This window comes from Wasmannia auropunctata, unplaced genomic scaffold (assembly GCF_000956235.1).
Source record: "Wasmannia auropunctata unplaced genomic scaffold, wasmannia.A_1.0 LD336053.1, whole genome shotgun sequence".
Taxonomy (NCBI): Eukaryota; Metazoa; Arthropoda; class Insecta; order Hymenoptera; family Formicidae; genus Wasmannia; species Wasmannia auropunctata.
Genome location: NW_012026837.1, coordinates 5,487,346 through 5,503,095, shown reverse-complemented (window position 1 = coordinate 5,503,095; position 15,750 = coordinate 5,487,346).

The window sequence follows — 15,750 nt, the reverse complement described above, 5'->3', positions numbered from 1 at the left end:
ATAGTGTGCGTGCGACGTGGTGGAAGGAGGAAAGGGGCTATCAGTCTACTCGTCGAGCCTGCTTGACAATTCATCGGACCGCGAAATCCCGAAACGAAACGAGAATATACGTAACGCCTTATCGAGCACGCGTGTGTGGTTACGTTACGTGTAACATATATTACATGTCTTTCTGTTTTCGCAGCCCCCTACAACACAACAGAATAACAACGTCGAATACGCGAACGCGAACATATAAATTCGGGTGGATAAATAATGAGACGCACAAAAGACACACGGCTTGTGTGTGATCCGTAGCTTAATTCAATTTTGAACCCAAGATAATACGGAACATGGCATGAGTTAGATTGAAATTCTCTCTCATGGGAATATCACCACATGGCTTAGTCTCAATCATGAGCGTACTCTCAATGTGGCCGTAGATATCCATCAATTGTGACATTACAATGGTCTTTATAATTATTGTAGATACGCTTATACCCGTGCTTATTTTGATTATCCAACAGACAGGATGAGCGCGAGTATAATCATTTTAATAACCATTAAAACTTATCTCTTTATTTTTGAGCCCCCTTTCAAGATGTTGATTTTGCTAAGTAAATAATACATTATTATACGTTCCGTTGAAAGCACGCAACGTGGAAGTTAATCTACTTTACATATCCCTTAACCCATTATTAATAATATCGATCCACGGCATAGCTTATATTTCTCCCTCGCGGTATCTCTATTGTCATTGAATATCATATTTATATACTTTTCCCTGCAATGACATTTTTCGATCGACACTATTTCTCTTATGTCAGGAACATGGATTGTGAAAGCCCGGAACGTATCGCGAGTTTCAAAAGAGACAGGAAAGTGATCAAACGGCCGAATAACTCCCAAACTTTTACGGCAATATTAACGGCGTTCTCAATCTCGAGACGACGAGAGTCCAAAGACGCGTTCCGCGAGTCGCACATTCCGTCGGGCAAGGGGCGTAGGATGAAAAGCGGGCAAAGCGGCGGGGGGGGGGAGGAAAAGGAGGACCGTCGAAATTTTCGCTCTTGGCTGAGATTTGACGCGCCGTACCGAAAACTATTCCAATTTATTCGACCGCGATAATTAACGACGCGCACGGCGTCTTTGGGTCCCTTTTATCTACTTTCCACGCATGGTAGCCTTGGTGAAAGGGAGACTGGAAAGCGGAAGAATAGCGGCATCCCGCCGAGCAGGGGCGGGGACGAGAAAGGGGTACGCGAGACGCACTCTTGGCGTCGCGTCGCGAAGAATCGCGTCGACCAGAAATCAGCCTCCCGTGGGATAATCGAGGAGGCCATGATGAACGACGCATCTCTTCCCGCGGGACATACGGGCGACCGAGAGAAAGACGCCGAGACTCTCCTCCCCGATTCTCAAAGTTTTCCCTCTTTCCGTCCGTGTGATGCGCCACACGGAAAGTGACAACGGCCGCAGAGGTGGGCAGGGTTGAGAAGAAGAGAGGAGAAACGCGATGACAATGGAGCCAAGAGCGGCGCGATGGAGAGAGAGAGAGAGAGAGAGAGAGAGAGAGAGGGAGCGAGGAGAACTAAAAAAAAGCGGGTCATCGTCGCCAACGCATACAACGTAAGAGGGCACCTCGGCGCAACATAAAATCGCCATTACCGTGGTGGTCGTATGGCCGAGTTACGATGGCGGTGCGAACGTCTCTTCTTACACTCTCGACGGTCCTATAAATAAATACGTCGTTCCATCTTACGTATACTTCGACGTGCGCTGTTTTCTAGCACGCGGCGCACCGACAGCGGCGACGGCGACGGCGCAAAGCTCCACGGCGTAGCTCTTGGCGTAGCGTAGTTCCACGACGAAAAATCCCAGGGCGACGTCAACCTCGCCCTCCCCCGCGACAACTCCGCCGAGAGAGAACGAGCGACAATGCGTGTCGACTTTCAGTTATCGAACGATGGCCGTGAGGGACCCGCCATCGTGAAGGGCGAGATGCTGTCACTCTCATCGCCTGGTATACCTTGAAGTACCTTCGGCCTTTGCGATCGATTTTTTGTTTGCCGCGGACGGATGTCGCGGATATACATACATATATCTCCGACCGAACCGACGTTGGCGCGAATTCATCTTCGGTGACGGCGCGGCCGTATCTGACCTAGCTTTGTACGAGTTCGTAATTCTCGTTGTAATACCATTAATGGCCCTCGGAGGAAATGGGCATATAGTCTCGGGTCTCTCTTAAGCTTTTCGAAGAATTCTACCGCCAGTATCTACGACCGGGGCAGTTTCCTTGTTCAATTAAACGCGAATGACTCATTCGTAATCGTACTCCAAGGACGGTCGGAAGGGACCCGGTGTTGTATGGTTCTCACAATCAGTATAGAATGACTCTTCGAAACGAGTCTTCCCTTCGCTGCCGAGAAGGATTTCGAGGACTGATAAGCCCGGATGCTCTGACCCGGAATCGATCTTTCCACTGGCGACGACTCGATCCCGCGTTTTCGCCGGCGTGGCATTAATTGCGCGCGGAAATATCTCTGCGTGAGACGTGATTCACAATTATTCGTAGAATTATTCAAAAACTCGTTGTTTCCTGCCGCTGTTACTATTTACAGATCCGCGCACGAGAATTTAGGAGATAATGGAATTTAGCACTCCCGACGGCAGCAGGAAGGACTCGAGGTGCGCCGGAAGAAGATTGCACAAAGAGAAAGTTCCGCGAAAACAATTCGTAATATTACCGCCCGAGGAAATTGCATTAACCAGAAATGCTGATGTATGAATTAGTAAAATTGCGAGCAGTCGTTTACGCTTAAGCGCATTACTCCCGCGTATCTGACACAGTCGTGGATAGAGTCTGAATTTTGGAGGCACGGAGAACGGTGAGTAACGAAATAAAACGGATTGATATAGAAGAGAATTGAATTATTTCTCATTTATAAAAATATACAATAATTAAGTGAAAAATCGATCAATATATGTATGTAGCTAACGCAAATGAGTGGAGAAAATCTTATTCGATCTTGCCTAGTAACAATTTTTTTCGCATGAATTTTACAATTTCCAATTCAGATAAATTGTATAAAAATAATATAAAAATATATTATTATTTTTGACAAAGATTTTCGAAACAAGTCAAAACAATCGCGAGAACCTCTCTCAGATAACGAGGGAGAAATTAAGCAATGGTAAAGAAGAAGATATTATAAAGTACGTCGTCGAAAAGGAACGATAAAAATAAGAAGATATCGCGAGAGAAACGTGGAGTTATGGTCGTTTAGCCGCGTCGTAAAGCATCTCCCGCTTTACGTCTGTTCGCTTCCTCTCGCGTTTCCACCCAAAGCGGATTTCACTTTCGCTCTCTCTGGTACTCTCTCTCTCTCTCTCTCTCTCTCTCTCTCTCTCTCTCTCTCTCTCTTCTTTCCTTATCATTGTTGCGTATCCGATAATTAAGTATATCCGTTTGCCATTAATGTCTATTCGGTCAATATTCTTATTTTACTTGGGATATGATATTCTTAATAGTCATCCCGATAAATTGATAAATCGAATAGAGCAAGTGGATTCCCTTTCGTTTCTCCCCCCCCCCCTCTCTTTCGTTCACTAACCTTGCTCTTTTATTCCAGTGACATTCGTCTTCTTCGCCTGAGAGCAAAAAAAAAGGCTGAACAAAAATACCATTGTCTCAATTGTCTGTCTCGTAACTCGATACAAGAGTCGAGCGTCCGCTCACGTTCGACAATGAGCGCGACGAGGTCTCGCGAAGAAACGTCGTATCGGGAAAAAATTTCACGCACAGATCGTATAAACCGTTAGATTCTGCCCGCGTTCGTTATTATCGCGTTCGTTCTCACGTGGGTGATGAAAGTGCGGCGCTTCGATTGTTTGTGCATGCCGCGCCGTCCTGGATGCGAACGGTGCGGCTGCTCCCCAAGATAACGAGAGATAGAGAAGAGAGAGACCCTTCCTCGCGCAAACTCGCGTTAGCGGCGCGGAAAGCTGAATTCGGCGTAAACGAGGAATAAATAAAGGGCCGGCGCGCGTAAACACGGGGATTGCATAGAAATCGCGACGCTCGTGTCACATTCTGAGCCGACGACGCCCGCGCGAACTCGCTGTTTGCGTAAAATCCTAAACGACGCCTCGCCCAGCCCCATTTCGCCAGGGGGATAACGCACGCGGGGGTCACACGTGGAAATTTCCTAGTAAACCACGCGCGACGCGACTAATGCCCGGTGATTCATTCAAAACGATATTTTTAACGCATCCCCAAAGGAACGGAGAAAATTCAGCGGGCTTAATGAGCGCAAAAGACTCGGTATAAATACTGCATAATTATTGCACTCCGCCAGTTGCTTCGAAAGTACACGCTCGGATTTCTGTGCAAAAGGAAAAAAAAACGCGTCCAGAAAATCTGCTGCGAGATTTAGCGATATAATTACAAATGCAAATATTCATACATATACACTACTTAAGGATCAGAGGGTAAAACTCTCGGGAATCGAAATATACGGAATATTTTGAGTTAATGAAATCTATTTTCAGAGCACAAACGTTACGTTCAGAGAGATATGAATATTTATAACAGCTGATTAATAAGAGAATTCAGAATATTCAGTTGATTAATAATAGAATATAATTTTCAGCGGGATAATCTGAAAGAAATTTTTATCTTTGTTTAATTCTAGCTTTATTTCACATTTGATGATTCATTTTCGTCTTTTTGTTAGAAATTTCTGTTTGTTATAGACGTAATATTCCGGATTCATATTGAGTGAATTAATCTTTTTATTACATGTTCCACGCGCGCGTATTTACATTAAAAACTAATATAACATTTTTTTTTAATTAATTTAAACATATATGTATTAAAAAGTCAACAATTACCGATTTATTTTCTTTTAAGCGAAATTATACATTTGAGGCTCCACTTCTATATATAGATACGTTGTTATTTCGTCCGGCAACCGGCTAATATCCCGACATCAAACCCAATTAATTGTCTCTAATGTGTGCAAGTGTTACATGGAAATTCAACGTATGACGCATCGCTCCTATCTCGATTTGACGAAGATAATGAGTCGACGACGACGACGAGGGGAGACAATCATTGACACATGTATATAGCGCGTGGATACAACTTAACATATATATGTACGTGCGCTCGTATGACTCAATGGGAAAGCACGCCATACATGAGGTCAGCCAATGTCTCGATATTCATGAAGTCAAAGCAGCTGCGCGAGTAATTTTGATGAGTGCAATAAAAGGGTGCAAAAGACACGTAATCGCGTAATCAACGATAAAATTATTTAACTCTCTCTCTCTCTCTCTCGCACGCGTAAGAAGAAAATTATCACAAACGCTTTACAAAATTAAAGGTTTTTCACATACTAAATCGAAGCGAGTTTGTCCCGGCGATAATTGCACGTTAATAATAAAGCAGTTTATGTTTACAAAATTTGACGAACGATATATGTCACCTGTGTTCATTTAGTATAGGGCTGTGATATCTCATAATTTATAAGCTTTAAACTCTAAAATTTATAGTGGTAGAAATACTATCTGCAATGGTGCTTTGCAACGGTAATGTTACACTATAAATATATACATATACACATATATGTGTGTATGTGTGTGTGTGTGTGTGTATATATATATATAAAACTACTTCAATATTAATATAAACATACTGATTTAGTTAAAATAATCGGAAACTGCTTAAGGCTACGCATAGAAATTTAATGGATAGCGCGAAAAAAAATCGATAACAAGAAAATAAAACTTATTTTTTATAAATTTTATATTATAATATTTTATATTATAATTATTTTATAAAGTGAATTGTCCAAGATAAAATTAGAATGCCAAGAAGAAATAATGAAAACAAGTTAACACACGAATATCGTATTTCCAGCAATGTAAAAAAGATCGGATGCAGCATATTCATGTTATCGACCGTTATTTCCATTGCATTAGTATTCCTACACTTTTGATGCAAAAGTTTGCTCGGTAGCCTTTTATATTTAATAACCTGTCAACACAATTGTGTACATAAATTCAAATACGGCAAGAAATTTCTTTATTGCTTTGACCTCGTTCCTCCGAATTGCCGATGAATTGCGCGTCAGAATGTATTTCACTTTTCAATTTTATATGCATTAAAATACAGATCGAAATACAGATTAAAATACAGAAGAAGATTTTTAAATAGAGAAGGGCAATTTTTAAATATAGAAATAGAATTTTAAAATAGCAAAAAATAGTGACGTAAAAATTGAAGCAATTGATATCAAAATATACTATTAAAAACAGCTAAAGGAAAATGTCAATTCAGTCAATTACCGCGCAAATGAGCCTCTAACTACGAAACGAAGGTGAAAAGAGACTAGTAATACAGAATAGGGATATTATAAAGTTTGTTGATACAATTGCCTCATGCATTTCAAACTGTCCGTGTCTTATGTACGGCCTTTATCGATGTTAAACAGCCGGTTGGTTGTTACTGATCAAACAGGAACTTTCATCCTGTCCAACTAAGCTAAGCACAGGTAAGCTTTCATCCCATTAATGGTTACCAACGTCCACAAATGCCCGCCGGCGCGGCGGGCAGACAGATGCGCGCGCGTAAAAGGTCATTGTAGCAATGTACGCTGACCTTTAATATCCGGTGTACAGCGATGCAGACGCAATGCTACGGCGATGCAAGGATTCCTATAGAGCTCCGGCGTCCCTTCGCAAAATTTAATCAACGTCAAGAAACTCGGTCTAATCTCAAGGTGATCTCATAATGAATTTATACCGCCCGGCGGCGTCAGTCTAATTAGCTATTCTTTAAATAAACTATATGTGTGTATATAATTTATACATGTCGACGCCGGGGGTAACGCCGTAGTTTGTATCCGTGAAGTAGTATAAAACGCCAATGAATATTAAATCCTCATTTATATCACATTGAGAAAATCTTTCCTGAATTTCCCTCACTTTCCCTAGCACCGCGCGTATACCCTTCGAATCCTCTGATCTCTCTCGTCACGTTTTTTTTTTCAGACTTACGAGTCATTGCATCTCAATATAATCTCTCAAAAACATTTAATTCATAACTTAAAAGAGTAAGTATAATTACTTCGAGAATAATATTTGGCGAAAGTTCTTTTTTTCGGACGAAATTTTCCGATCGAAATTTTCCGATCGACGACGACAGTGAAAAGTGTTTCTCTTGATTTTTATACCAGCGACGAAGAGAACGAAGGGAAAAAATCCCTGGGGGTGATCGGTTGATTAAGCTATCGAACCCAGTTTCCATGTCAGTGTGCACATTAAAAGAATTCTTTAAAGTACGAAACGCTGCGCCAGCTTATTCTTCGTAAATGCAATGGAATGATGTAATTAAAATGAATATACGTACACGCTTACAATGATCCGGTGAATAAATTACTTCTCGGGGCTAAGGATGTAATTTTTGTCGAAGAAAAAGAAACCGAATGAACGTCACGTGATAAGCACTTGATACCGCCGGAGACGCGTTATGCCAACGACGTCAGATAACTAGCATTATTATTCCGACGGAACGCGAGAGATTCACGGGAGACCATGAATTCTCTCTATTTTGAGCGATCCTATCGCCAGCTGGTCGATAGAATCAATTACACGAGATAACAGAGACTGCAGCGGTCGAAAAAAAATAATACGTGAGAGAAAGAGAGAGAAGCGCGATATATTCGCGGGCAATTACGTTCTAGTTATAGCAAGTAGAGTAGTTTTTTTACGGGCGCCGGAAAAAAAAAGAGGATCTTATAATAGAGGGTATCGCGCGCGGCTACGTGATCACAGAAAATTTGATGCGGATCATTGAAGTGCGGCGTAATGCGGCGGTTTCACGGCCAAGTTAATTTGCTTTCGAGTTGCGTGCGCTAAATAGCGTAGCCTTATTTCGGCTCGCGCGGACACGCACCGGCTCGTTGCCCCGCGCGCCGCGCGCGCGCGCTGCACGTGAAACGTATGTATAAAGAGCCGGTTGCATTTTGCAGTTTTCCCACATAGTCTCCGCAGATAATCAGGCTGAACGGTGGGCCGAATCGGGAAGAGGTCGATTATGTAAATATACCTCGCCTCGCCATTTTGTGCCTTAAGTCGAGCAATCGCGAAATGGATGTGGTGCGCGAGAGACTCGTTCATTACGTTCGGGCTGCTCCAGTTACACTGACCGAGCCCGAGTTATGTAAAGTCGATGTAACTTGAATTAATACGGCCCGTACAAATGAACGTTTCAATCACTCGCGCCCGCGCGGATACGGCATAATTACGGAGAATTATTTATTAATAATGTAACTACACGCAACACGAGTCTCTCTCGTTGTAATGCGCGTACGCACGCGCGCGCGCGCACGTGCATCGTAATTCTCTATCGCGATATTACTAATTTACGTAAATCTACCACGTTATCCCACGTCTCCGCTAAGTGCTTCTATGAAAATATCCCCCGTGGGTACTCGTAATACGTCCACGGGTATATATTTTTTAGTACTGCCTCGGCTATAACAGATGGGCCGAGACGCTTGAGATTAATCTACGACAATGTATACGTCACAGAGAGAGAGAGAGAGAGGGAGAGAACAATCTCGTTAGAGGTGAGCTAGAGTCCAGCTGAACCGCGGGTCCGAAATACCGCGTAAAGTAAATCATCGTATAACGTCATATAAAGAAAAAAGCAATGCCGCTACTATATTTAAAAAAATTAATAAATTTCCACGCTTTCGTGAAAGTTTCGCGTGATTTTGAGTCACGCGTGTCAAATCAAATTGTGCGGAGGATTAAACTAAGCTTATTGGTAACGTCACGAAACATTCTGCAGGTATATCTCGTTTAGTAGCTCCGTTTTAACGTCAAACGGACGGTATTTGTAGAGCTGTCTCGAATAACGGCACGAACGGTGGAGCGATGAGTCAAAGTTCTCGCGCGCGTACGGGTGCGTCTCGCACCGACTTCGATGTATCACCCCCAGTAGACCGTTTTTATTTCCGTACTGAAGGCAGTGCGTTCATATATATATAGTATATTTATGATAGCGTGCGCGGGGCTTAATGAGCTACGGACAGACAGCCGGTCGCTGACTCACTGGCGGGGCGCATCGAGCGTTATGGTGCGGGCTCGACGAGCCCTCCGGGGAATATGCCCCGAACCCCTTCCGTGAGGCTCACCCGTGACCCGAGTCGCCCGCTTCCTTCGCCAGACTCGTAAACAGATCCATAGACGTAATTAAATGCGAGTAAAGCGTCTGTCAGCTTGCAGGTGGAAGTAGACTACCTTCACGCCTAATCTTTCCCTGTCCTCCCGCGCGAATTGTACTTTCCTTTGCGCGCCCGGCGACGCGACGTTTATACATAATAATACGCGAATCGCGCCGAGACGAGACTGCGAGAAACAAGAACATAACAGAGAATGGGAAATGGCATCACGCTCGTTGTTACTGGACGAGCCGTTGTTATTTATTAAAAAGCGCAATGTCAGAATTCTACTTTTAGAAATCTGTTGATCAAGAATTTAGTTGATCAACGACAAAATCATTTGTCAATTCTCAAATGACCGCGCTGTGGCATAAAATTACGATATATACCAGGCGGAGAGGATTACATTTTATTACCAACTGTATTTTTAACTCTGTTTATTTTCTGTCTCTCTCTCTCTCTCTCTCTCTCTCTCTCTCTCTCTCTCTCTCTCTCTCGTGTGTGTGTGTGTGTGTGTGTGTAATGTGTGTCCTCGTTATTACCGTTTAATTACTCCGTTCCAAAATTCACGCATCAATTATCTATGGCTCGATAAGCGGTATTTTAATAATTCAGCAAGATCCACTTTCGGATTTATAACATTTGACTGGATTATCCAAGGGTTATTTAAAAACTATCACGCGTCGTATATTTACATAATACACGACGCTTTGTAGATAACGGTACGCGAACAATCGGAACGGAACGTAATAAACGCCGCATTCTCGTATTCTCGCGCGTTTCGCTCGTATTCGGAAGATCCCTCTTGCGCGCGTGTGCATATCAATAAGGACCCCGGGTGTATCCTTCCATGTGATACATGGACGCGTATACGTCCGTATGCGCGCGCGAAATTTCGCTTTCGTTCGTTTCTTCGGTCATTTTTCAACGCCAGGCGAGCCGCGCCGCCGCGTTGTGACGCTAAATCAACGGCGTGCATCTCTCAACGGGCGCGAGAAAGAGAGAAAGAGAGAGACAGAGGGGGGGGGGGGGAGACGGGAAGGGAAAATATAGCCGCGCGTCCGTAACTACACCACGGGTTTTCCCGCAAATATATATTTCCAACTAAGATTGAAAGTGGGTCGATAAGGGTTTTGCGTCATCGGCTCGGAAAGAAGGAGACGAGAGAATAGAAACCCCGGTGGCGAGAAGACCGCGCTTGAAAGGGTGAACAAACGGGTGACGGAGAAAGAAGTGGAGGAGAGGAGAGACAGAAAAGCGGCGGGCGCATTTCCTACGAACGGTACTTAAGGCGACAATGCTCGCACCGATTACAAATTTTACGGTGCACTCCGCGGCGTGCCCCCGCGGTCGGATTAAGGAGAGCTCTCGAACCGGGGAACGCGATTTCCCTGGGAAACGTTTCAGAAATCGTTACCACCGTAGGGGAGGAGAATCGTAAAAGGACGAGCGAGTCGAATTGTACTCTGCATAACCGCGCGCGGGCGCGAGGAAAGCGGGGATGATCGCGATGTGGATAGACTCCTGGAGAGATCTCTCGAAAAATCCACGACAAATTAATAACTCGTGAGCGCACAGCGTGGAAAATGCGAGGCGCATCAAACGGTGAACATCGAGGAATAAAATCGGGGAGATATCCGGTAACGGAATACCGAATCTCGGTACCGAAACCTCTGTGTAACCTTTCGCGAAAACGGTGCGAAACGGTGGTTTGCTCCGTTTGCTCGTCCCGTTCCCCTCTCGTCGCTTCTGGAAACGAGCCAAAATAGGAATTGGCTATTGACCAAGGCAATGGTACCTAAATTACCACTGGCGCTCGCACACTCCGCGCCGGGAGATGCCCGACCCTTGTTACGTGTCCTGTATTCGATTATCTGCGTCATGCTTTATTACGGGCTAATGTCACGACAGCGGCGCATCTGCGGCGGCGATCGCGTCGCCGTGATAACCGTCATCGCGACTCGCGTCACTCGGACGCAAATTCACCAGGACGAAGTGGATCTCCTGCGGAGATGTGATCGATTTGATGTGCCCGCGCTCGTTGTGTGCGCTAAAACGACGTATGCAAATTGCTGGTTAACAGAAAAGTGAAAAATTCATATTTTTGAGATAATGAAATGAAAACTGAACTTTTCAAAGTTTTTAAAATTGATTTTCTTTTACTATCTCAAAACTACTAGTTTTTAAATTTGTGTCACTTTTCTGTCAAAGTAACGAAATGTTGCGCAATTTGCGAACTTTTATAACAAACTATAATTTTGATAACGAACTCTCTCGAAGAATTTAGAATCTATCTCTTCTTCACGGAAAATATTAAGATATCGGTAGCTTCCGAGCAATTGCTGATTAAAAATAAGGAGTTTCCGATGTATCGAGTTTCCCGCAAAAAATGCGTAACAGGTCTTCGATCAATTAGTAATCTTCAGGCAATTTAAAGTCGATTTCGCTTTAAAATAAAATTTTAATTTAAGTCTTACGGGTTAAATTGGTACCCGGCAATTAAAAGAGTAATTCACTTCAATGTTTTTGTCGAAAAAATTTGTCGTTAAAGACGCGAATTAATTGACGGTACATGGACACGTAGTGTTGTCCTTTGCAAACAGCGGAGTCGATTTTCTGCTAGGAAATAACGTTCGTTGCTCGCGACACATTCGAAAATTGATCATAGATAAAGAGAAGTGCGGACGTTGTTCGTTGAATAGGGGTGTAAAGCCGTGGAAATGTCGACAAATCCAGAGGTGAAAGGGAGCGGGTGCTGGAAAGGGAGAGAGAGAAAAAGAGAGAGAAAGAGAGGAACGAGACGAAAAAGAAGAACGGCGGAAGAAAAATAGAAGCGACGACAACGGCGAACGGATTCCTTTGGGCGTGAGAGAAACGCCCGCGAGAAACCCTCCCTACACCTCCTGTCCCCTCCTTTCTTTGTATATTCGAAGGATTTCCACTAATGAAATAATTAAAATTACAAAGCTCTCCGCTCGGCGAACGACGAGGACGACGAGGACGACGAGGACGACGAGGACGACGAGAACGACGACGACGACGACGACGAACGATCGTGTGCGCCGGAACCTCTATTTCCCCTTAGATTCCCGCCACCCCTTTACCTAGGAGGGCGTCTTTGCACCCATCCCTTCGCTCGCGGGGAAACCGGTAACGGTTCAACGGGAATCAATGAAAATTCCCGACGGAGGAGCTTTGAAATTCCATTAGAAAATCAAAGACGTCCCTCGTTCTCTCCAACTGTTGTTTCGCTCATCGCCTGTTTCGCGAGTCCGTATAGTTTCCGCCTTTTCACGTTGTCTGAACGCGAGAAGTGTATTCCAATCGGATGTGCGAATACGCGGAAACAAACGGGGTGCCCCCGATTGTCGCCATCTTTTTTTCTATAACTGATCTACTAAAAGCTCGTTAATTCGAAATTCCTTGCTTAAACATGGTAGAATCACAGAAGTGAATTAACCTAATATTGGGTCGTTCGTGCGAAGGTAACTGAATGGTTCGACTCGTAAGAATAAGATAAATCCATTTTAAGTCGTGTCCTCAAATGGACCGTGCAGATGATCGACTCGCTTCCCACCCTCGTGCTTCTTGAATCCTCCTCTACTCTTTATATACGCATTTACTCGCAGGTATTTCGCTTAGAGGAAATCGGAGAAACTAGCTTCGTTAGCTCGCGATACCTACGCGAAGACGTAAGGGATAATCTAAAAACGCGCGGGCACGCGTAACACAATCTATGTTCAAACACCCGCAGGATCCCCGGTATCGAGTTACTCGCTTTAGGTGGCGTTATTTGAGACAACCACCTGGGGCACGTATACACCGGGACCGCCGCACGGCCGGAGCTTCGGCGGAGGCAGACACACGACGAAAGCCACTCCACGGACCAGTATATCGGGGCTGTTCTCCCCGGGCAGCCCCTCATTTCGCCGCATATCTGGCCCTGATGTTGACGTATAAACAAAAGAACGCAATCGAAATCGTTCGCACGTGTCCAACGTGCGTCGCTTTCAAGATTCGTATATGTGTCAAACACACCCCGACTTTTCCACCGCAATATCGGTAACGTTATAGGGGACACCATCGATCCAGTTCGTCTCGAATCTCTGCTCTGTTGCTAATAAGTCCCTTGTTACGCGCGGCCTGAGAAAAGTGGCGGGCTACGAGGAAATGTAGGTCACGAACTAAATCCGCGAAATATGCATTAAAATTTCATAGCACAAGTGTGTGGAGACTGCTCGCGACCCGATAGCTTATTTGCAGTTTGCATTTCTTGAACCTTCTTGCCGCTTTTATTTCTATTGCAGCTATCTGACTGATAACTGTATTCCTTAAACCGGGAAATGTGCATTAAAATTTCACGACGAAAGTACGTGAAGATTGTTCGCGACTTGATACCTTATTTGTACCTTCCTTGTAGTTTTCGTTTCTTGAATTTTCTTGCTGTTTTTTTATTATCAATATCTGATTCCTATAATAATGGCTGCTCTTAATAATTCCTTAACCACTGACGTCTACTATGTTGTCGGAATATTTTTGAATCGTTTAAACTGTCACTTCCGGGAAAAATTGGAGAAAAACAAAAGTTTAAGAAAACCTCGACTTATAGGCCGAGAAAAAAAATCGGGATTTTATGGAGACTAATAAATTTCACTTACTATTATCTCCGATCGTTTAACTTCTCTTGAGAATTTTTCGATTCTCTCCAGCAATCTCCGAGTATTTGCAACGTTCTAGGGGAGGCGCTATCAAATCATAACCAAATAGCTAGGTAACGAGATACAAACAGTGTGTCCGTGCACGAGGGGGAAGTACCACGGTGAGAGGTAAGGATGAGAAGAGAACGGAACGAGGTTGCGATGTACTACCACCAGAGCAAACCAGGAGAATACTCATAGTGATTGTGTGTGCACGGTATCTCATAAATCATCCATTTTTTTTCGAACAAAAATTCGCTAGGAATTATAATATATTAAAAAAGCTGTAATAATTTTATCTTCTGCGATTGTGAAATTATTATAGCTCTTATCAAATATGTAATATCTTTATATATAAATAAATGATTGTATGTAAAGCATTATTTTTTATTTAAATAGAATTTTATCTGGCACAATAAAAGACTGTATAAATTTTTATCGAATAAATTATATTCAAATGTAAATACATTTAATGTAGAGAATAAAAATACAAAGAATTTAGTAGATCAATACGTAGTTGTTCAGACAATTTCAAAATGCATTTAAGAATTAAAGAAATCGAATTGTGAATAATTCAAATCTCATCAATTGTTACATATATGAATTTCGCCATGCCGTAATGAGATTATTTCCTCTTTTCGGGCTAACTCCACAAATTCCGATAAAAGCATACGATTCAGTTGTCCGTGTAGCATTAACGTGCAGGTAGAATGCGCTACAAAAACCGGAAAGAAACGGGAAGGACAGCAGTTTCGTACCGACGCAAAAATTCCCCTCTCGGCGACGGATATTTACGGCGTTGTCCGACGAACGTGCGCGACGGGCGAATCTTTACGCGAATGTTTGAACGCGCGCGACGAACGTAAAAAGATTAAATTCTCCGAAGGATCGGGATAAGGAAGAGAGCGCTTCAGCTATTTCCTATCTCGCTTCTCGCCCTCGGGGGGCGAACCTCCTCCCCCTCGTGCCATGCCACCCTCCGACGCTCGTCTCTTTGCCGCGCCCGCGTTGCTATCTAGAAGTTTCGGGTCACATGACTCTCTCTCTCACTCTCACCCCCTCTCCTCGATTTGCTTCTTTTTGCGACCGTTACAAACGGTAAATTCCTCGATGTCGGTTAAAACGGGCCGAAACGTTCGCGGTCGAGCAGCGCAGTGGCGGTTTTCTACTCCTGTAACGCATACTTTAACAAGGAAACACTTCGAGAAAACGTCTTTCGCTCCGACCGGTCGGCCGATTGACACACGAACTCTCGAGCGACGACACCTCTTCGACGATATACCGGATATCACACCGAGTCGCTTTCCACCACTTTCGAAAGTTGGCTTTTTTCCACACACACACACACACACACATACACACACACCCTCTGTTTGTAATTTAATCACCGTGAAAATCGCGCCGCTAAACATCGTTCGAACGCGCTCCTCGCAGGGACATCGCGTCATTACCGTGCTCTTTTTGCTAAAACGTAACTGAAAGCCCGCGTGTGTAACCGAAGAAGCCCGGTGGTATTTAAATTTCTCCCTTTATAGCATAACGTTAGATGGAATTACTTGCCTGCCGAGAGATAACTTTGTGACGCAGTCGGAAAAACATTCTAAAGTCAATTAACTGAGAATACAAACTCAAACTGTTGGTTCGTGGAACACATTTACAGAAATCCAACCGTTTACTAACAATTTTCATATACCATAAACGTTAGAAACTTCTAAAAATACTTTTTTTTATACAACGGAATATCGAATTATACTTCAAGTACGGAGAAAATATTGTAGCAAAGATCGCAATAAAGTTTTTGTTATACTGGAATACATACCGGAGTATTAATATATGGA